The sequence below is a fragment of the Diceros bicornis genome, chromosome 31, assembly GCF_020826845.1.
Source record: "Diceros bicornis minor isolate mBicDic1 chromosome 31, mDicBic1.mat.cur, whole genome shotgun sequence".
In the NCBI taxonomy this organism is placed as follows: Eukaryota; Metazoa; Chordata; class Mammalia; order Perissodactyla; family Rhinocerotidae; genus Diceros; species Diceros bicornis.
In genome coordinates this window covers 20,999,608-21,007,329 of record NC_080770.1, presented here as the reverse complement: position 1 = coordinate 21,007,329, position 7,722 = coordinate 20,999,608, and positions in this window count along the sequence as shown.

Here is a 7,722-nt window from a genome sequence, read left to right as displayed (position 1 = left end):
TAAATATATGTATGTTTAAATATATGAATTTTCAACAAGTATCTGTTGTTGGTTATTTCAAGAACTCACCTCTTGGGTTTTTTCCTTGGTCTTTAAAATCAGTGCTTCCTTCACTGAGAGTAACTTCATATATCTTATATATATAACTTCATATATCTGAGAAACTTCATATATTTATACGTGACCACAGAACACATAATAATGTATGGCTGATCAGTGGTTTCAAGTGGCCACACTTTCCATATTTTCACACAGGCTCCCCATCATCTCAGTCTTTTAGATAAATGTAGAACTATTCAATGTGGATGTCTAGAATATAAAGACATTTAAATAAAACATATACATTTACTGTGCAAAGATAGTTGAACATTCTCACTTGCTAGGAAAATTTGTTCAAAGGAAACAAAGTTGCTATGCAATGACTAGCTAAAAACTGGCCTAATTAGTGGAAATTAACTTGGCCACATCCATTATTTGCCAAGGCAAAAACCCCAAAAAATTTGAAACACTGAAATTAGTTATTTGAATGTCTCTCTTCTCAGTCACTTATGGTGAGACAACCAAAAGGTACTTTACTTTGAGGTTTTAGGATAACATTCGTATCTCTATCCATTAATATATCTCTGTGCCTAACAAGACAAATGCTAGGATTTAACTTCCTAGCATAGCCAATGACTGAGCATTCCCACAGGAAATAGTAGAACTCTTCAGCCTTTCAATGATTCAAATAACTTATCCCCAAGGCTGCTTCCTTCCTAATTAAACGTACGTCTCTACTTCTCCCCAACTTCATCCCAGAACAGAAAATTAGGACCTTCCGCAAATTTCTATGAGCAATGAGGGATATCTATGAAAAGGAATATGTAACAAGAAAACATCTAAAGGAGTAGATACCAGTTGAAGATAGACTCTAGCCTCGGCAGATATTTGAGTTTTCATAAATCTGTTGGGCCATTGTCTCAGGAAAGTAATTCTTCCATTTATATGTGCAGACACAGCCTACGGTATTTATACCATTGCTGTTTTAAATGAAAGAGAATGCAATGTCATTGTAGATTAGTCCACTAGAATATTTGGAACAAATTCAAATAAAGTAACCTGTTCAGGACACTTTTATCCCTTAGAACAAGGAAAAAAGATTTGGTTGTTGCCAAGAAAAAGTAGTAAACAGCCAAATATGTCAACAGCCTGTAATTTGAAAAGAAAAAGTGTTAAACAAAGTAAATAATAAATGGTGAGTTTCATATTAGGAAACATTTGGGTAAAGCAAATAATATTTAAGCCAAAATGAAAGGAAATCCAGTTTCAATATCCCCAGCAAAGGAAGTCCTTACTCTAGCTGTTAGAGCCTCTGTTCAAGAGTCCCTGAGGCTGAGGCAGAAAGCCTTGAGACTGGGGAAGTAATTGAGGTTGATGTTTCAATTCTTGAAAAGACAAGTGATCACAGACCTGTAGTTCTGGGCTGGAGTGGATGTTGTTGATCAAGGCCTGAATCTATGTCAGGTGGAACCATAATGATTTTCAGTCCACTAATTCAGCCCCTTAATTTTAGCCGGGTATCAATTGAGTAACTGTTTCTACAAGAAAGGAATTATTTCCCAACAAGAGCCTGCCTGTACATCAAATCTCTGAGAGCTTCCATGGTTATTTGTCTTAATATGGCTTACTATGGGCTCCACTGAGCATTTCATCTCTACATATATGTAGTCTAATATTGCATTTCCTAGGTCATAAGTGTCTTAGGTAAAGAGTCATTAAATTCCTATAGGAACCAGCTGAAGATCTTTATTATGTGCTAAGCCCCAACAAAAGTTGGAGGTTTTCAGCTTATCTAATAAATGGAGGAAATCCAGCAACTCCAAATGTTGCATCATTATTTCTAAGATTTAAAGAATACATCTTAGCACTGTTCCTCTCTTACTGGTGAATGGCAAAAGATATAGAAGTTATCTTCATTTTAGGAGAACTATCTGATATGATCAAGGTTACTGTGAACTAAATTATGACTCAGAGCTGGAGAAATAACATATGCATAGGTATAGTTCTCTATGTCCCTTACAGCTGAATGCAAAGAACTACTAAATCTTTCTGCGTAACTGAATGAAGTGAAAGAATTTGCTAGACTGATGATGTCTACGACAGCACAGAAGCTGAATTTATATGCTCCAATAAAAATAATACACTGAAAATATTAACTGATATAGACATTGCCTCCAAATAAGTAATAATGCACAGTAATTCTCTATAAGCCACATCCATTGCCAAACTAGAAGAGAGATAATATTTGCCACTGGAGAAGCAAGAATGGCTTGTTTTGCACCAAATCTCCCAATAAGAACAACCAGAAGAGCTAGAAAAATATAAAATGCGTGTGTTTGAGGGCATGAGAGATCTAACAAGGAATCGAGGATTTGTAGGGTCAATATTTTGAAGAGAAGATAAGCCAGAGAGCTAAACTCTGCATTTGGAAGTTTCTTTCCTCTAAAGATGTGAGCTAATTCTAAAAACCACTAATGAAAAGCTGAGTGGAAGTTCTTTCAAATGCTTTACCCTAGGGGAAAACAAATGGAATTCAAGTTCTACCAAGAAGAAGAGGCCACTGTAAACAACCAAGCTTTCATCTGAGACCACAAAGGGCTTTCTTTCCTCTTGGAGTTAGAGTGAATAGAAACTAGAGTAATCCTCAGAGAAACTCAAGCCCAGCTTAAATCGTCTAATTTCTTGATTAGATTAAGGTTATCTGGAATTTTGATTACCCCAAGCTTACCTGCCAGCTAGAAACAAAAAGAAATCCTCTCTAAAAGACAAAAACATCATAAAAATCCTTGAAATATCTCTACAACTTTAAATATAAGATCTGGCACAAAAATAACAAAACATAGGAGAATACAAGGCCTACTGGAAAAACAACAGAAACAGAAACAGATATAGATGAGTCAGACTATGAAAAAACAAGCATTTTAAAATGAACTTACTGTGTTCAAATAATTAAGGCACAAGATGGATAATAAATTGAATCAAATAAATTTGAAAACTAAAATATATAATAACTGCAATTAAAAACTCGATAATTGGGTTTAATAGCCAATTAGACACACATGAATAGAGAATTAGTAAATGGAAAGAAAGATTAGAAGAGAATATGCAGACCAAAGCAGAGCGAGATAAAAGGATAGACAATGCAGAAAATAGCATAAAAGACATTTAAAAGGCACAGTGCATAGTTTCAACTTACATTTAATTTAATTACAATTCAAGAAAGAGAAGAGAAAGAGACAGAGTAGGCAAAATATTTGAAGAGATGTGGCTGAATTTTTTCCAAAACTACTGAAAGGCACTAAGTTGTACATTCATGTAGAGTTACAAATTTCATGATGAGTAAAATTTTTAAAAGATAAATTTTCCAGAAAGAATAAATAGAAAAGATATAGCATAATAAAACCAAAGACAAAGAGAAAACTGTGGGAGATCAAGATCTGACCATCCTGAAATCTAACTCTTTACCTTGATTGCTTTCTCTGAGGGACATTTGACCTCCCCCACTAATTGCCTAAAGAATTTGACATGGTGGCTCCTTCCTGGAACAGATCTTCTATCATGATGGCTGTAAAGATAATGTAGGATAAATGTTACAGTAGGAAAGTCACCAACAAGCCCATCTTATCGGAAGTTCTGTCTCTCTGGCCACATTCTCTGGATGGCCCTGCAAGGAGTTGCCAGACAAACATTTACATTTATAAGGGAAATCTCCATTTGTAAGGTATCTTCCTCTCTGTTTTGGGAAGAGGGGGGATGGCCTTATTTCTGGAGGCTTATCAATGTGGAAGGTGAGACCTTAAATCTGCATAATAACCTTAATCTTGTTTACTGTGCTTTAGTGGTAATCTCTTGTAACTGACTCCCCCCACCCCCAACATCCTCCTTTGTCGTTGGCTGAACATGGTATTTAAGACGAGAATTTCTGCTATTGTGTTGAGAAACGCAGTGTCCCTGCTTTCTCCCATGTATACATGTTATTAAACTTGGTATTATTTTCTCCTGAATGATAAAATCTGAATCAAAATTATCCAGCGGAGGTGTGGAGCTGGGGGAGGGGGGTATAAATGAAACAAGATTGTCTATGTGCTCAGTATGGATCCTGTTAAGGCTGAGATGGAAATTCATCGTACTAGTCTCTCTATTTTTTTTGTGAGGAAGATCAGCCCTGAGCTAACATCCGATGCCAATCTGCTGAGGAAGACTGGCCCTGCGCTAACATCCGTGCCCATCTTCCTCTACTTTATATGGGACGCCGCCACAGCATGGCTTAACAAGCAGTGCATCGGTGCATGGCCGGGATTCGAACCGGTGAACCCCAGGCCGCCTCAGCAGAGTGCCCGCACTTAACCGCTAGTGCCACTGGGCCGGCCCCCAGATTCTGCTTTTTAATTGAATAGATTATTTCTTTCTAAAACAGGACTGTATTTCCTACTTGGGCTCTACTGTCACTTGAACCTAACTATTGATCTGGAGGCAATGAGGGACTGCTCTGGGAAAAGGCGTGACGACTTCGATGAGGTGGCTTTCTGCAGCTTACGTGAACCTTGAAGAAGCTAATCTTGAAGACATTGTCTATTAACAGCACTCCCAGCAAGAGGAGCAACAAATTCTTCTTTCTCAAAGGGAGAGCGGGGTAGTACATCACCATACATACCACAGTCCACCACCTATGCCATTTGAATCCATTTCTTCATATACATTATAGGAACAGCAGCTCTAGGATCCTCTTCCTGGGGGCTGATCTTAGATTTGCCACTTCAGCCTATCACCTTCCAGCACTATCCATTCTATTCTCACTTCACTTTCTGCTAGCACCGTGACTGGTCTCAGTGATTTACTTAGAGATGTAGCCCAGAACTTCACCCCCAAAAGGTTTAATCACCTCTTCATGATGCCTTTCTCAGACCAGGGTTCCTGTACTTTCTCATTTACTGCCACAGTTGGATGAAAGTAGCAAGAAGTAGCCAAGTAGGTCACCTGAAAGACAAAAATATTCTTCCTTGCCACCACTGTGCTATAGCAGCTCCATTTCCACCTGTTAATCAGGGTCAATTTTCTCTACCAAAGTTATAGAAAGAGCCCTTTCTCTGAATTGTTACAGAGAACAATCCTTCTAGTGATAGGGAAGCCAGATTTAAGATAAATCCAACACTGTGACAAATGGGACATGGTGAAAAAACAAAAGGTCTCCTTTATAATAACATATTTTATCCATTTTATCAACTAACTCTGAAGCTTTCAATAATTTTGAAGTTTGTGGTTATGTTAGCCAGTCAACAAATATCTTTATATCTCAAAACAATTTGAGTTGAGTTTTCTGTCATTTACAACCAAAAGTATCCTAGCTGAAACACCCTCATTTTCAATATGTATGCAAAATTGGGTTAATTTTTAAGTCCTTTTATTCATTTATACATATGTTTTTGGAACAAGTACCACATGATTTTAATTGTTGTAACATTATAATCTGTGTTATCATCTAGAATGGCTTGTTATTCTTTCAAAATTTAATTGCAATTTGCATATCTTTACACTTCCAGATGAACTTTTAGAATCTAAAGAATGTCAGGCATAGTTTGCTTTGATGTGGAAAGGAACGTAATATATGATTACCATTTTTTCCCAAGAATATATATTTAACATAACTGCCATATACTTTTCAAATGAAATTTAGATATGACCATACTTAAAGTAAGCAAAGATAAAGATAAGACCAAAAGTCAATAAAATAGTAAACATAAAATGGAGAATATCAAAATAGCCAAAAGTTGGTACTTTTATAACAAAATTGATAAACTTCCAGCATGAGTGGTCAAGAGAAAAGAGAGAAAAATCCAAATTACTAATATTAGAAATAAAAGAGGAGAAAACCATCATACAGATCCCTCAGACTTTAAAAGAATAATTAAAATTGTTGTTAAAAATATTATTCCAATAAATTTATAACTTAGATAAAATAGATAAAATATAGGAAAAACACGTACTTCTGAAAATGACTCAAAAAGAAATTGAAAAGCTAAATACTCCTGTATCTTTCCAAGAAATGAACTGTTATTTTTTAGTAAACGACATGATTGTTTCATAGAAAATCCTAAGGAATCTAAAGAGATTACAAGTAATAAGTGAATTTAGCAAGTTTGTAGGACTCAAGGTCCAAATAAAATATTCAGTTGCATTTCTATATATTAGCATCAATAACAATTGGAAAGAAATGTTAAACACCTTTTACAATAGCATCTGAAAACATAAATATTTAGGAAAAGATGAGCAACATCCCTACACTAAAAACTATTTTCCAAAGTAAGTTTGGAAAATAACTAAATAAATAGATATATAGTGTTCAGGAATTAGAAAATTCAAAATTGTTAAGATAGTATTCACTCCAAAATGATCTATAGATTCAATTCAATCTGAATGAAACTCCCAGCATACCCTTCAGAGATGCAGATGACGGTATTTTCCAAAAATGAATACAACAATATCTCCTATCACACATGCTGTTCTGCAGTGTGACTTTGCCACTCCTCCATCAAATGTTATCATCTATTTCTCCGCCACTTCAAATCTGGGCAGGATATGTGACTGCTTTGACCAATAGAAGATTATAAAAGTAACAGTAAGATATTTTCGACATAGCCTTTAACTGTCCTGACACCTTCCACTTTCTACTGCTGGAATCCCTGAATATCACACAAAAAGTCTGACTATCCTGCTTGTGGTCCTGCATCTAAAGGGATAGAGAGAGACACCCCACATGTCCCTTCTCAGTCAACACTTCCAAGATAGCATGAATGTGAATTAAGAGATCCTGGATCCTATGGACCACCCAGTTATCAGTTGAAAATATGATATTAAAACATGCCGGGCTGGCCCCATGGCTTAGCGGTTAAGTGCACGCGCTCTGCTGCTGGCGGCCCAGGTTCGGATCCCGGGCGCGCACCAACGCACCACTTCTCCGGCCATGCTGAGGCCGCGTCCCACATACAGCAACTAGAAGGATGTGCAACTATGAAATACAACTATCTACTGGGGCTTTGGGGGAAAAAATAAATATTTTTATGAGAAACTTTAAAACTTTACAAAATGACCCTAAAATTTATCAGGAAAAATCATTATTTAGGAATGGTAAGAAACTCTTGAAAAAGGTGAGTAATTAGGGGAAACTACCCCTAGTAAGTACAAGCACACATTAAAAATCCTCAACAACTGACATAGTATGTTAGTGGTAGGAGAACACACCACAGAAGCAGAAGGAACATGAGGATAAGGAGGTGGAGGAGGAAAAGGAGGAGAAACAGCTCCAAAATTAAACCTTCCAAACGTATAAAACTTGACATATTACATAGAAAAACTTCAAATTATTGCTGAAATTAATAATAATGTTGGCCGATTGTTTTACCTGTTTGTGCAAAATAGGCTTAGATATTTCCTATTCACAACCAAAATTAAATTCTAGATGGATTAAAAAATAAAGTTTTTAAAAAAGTTATTAAAAAAGTACAAGAAGTTAACTTTATCAGATTAAAGAGCTTCTGTAAGACAAACGAAACCAGAATCAAGATGAACAGACAACTCACCAGCTGGAAGAGAATATTTGCAAAACATACATCTGACAAGGGGTTGATCTCCATAATATATAAAGAACTCACACAACTGAACAACAAAAAAACAAACAACCCGATC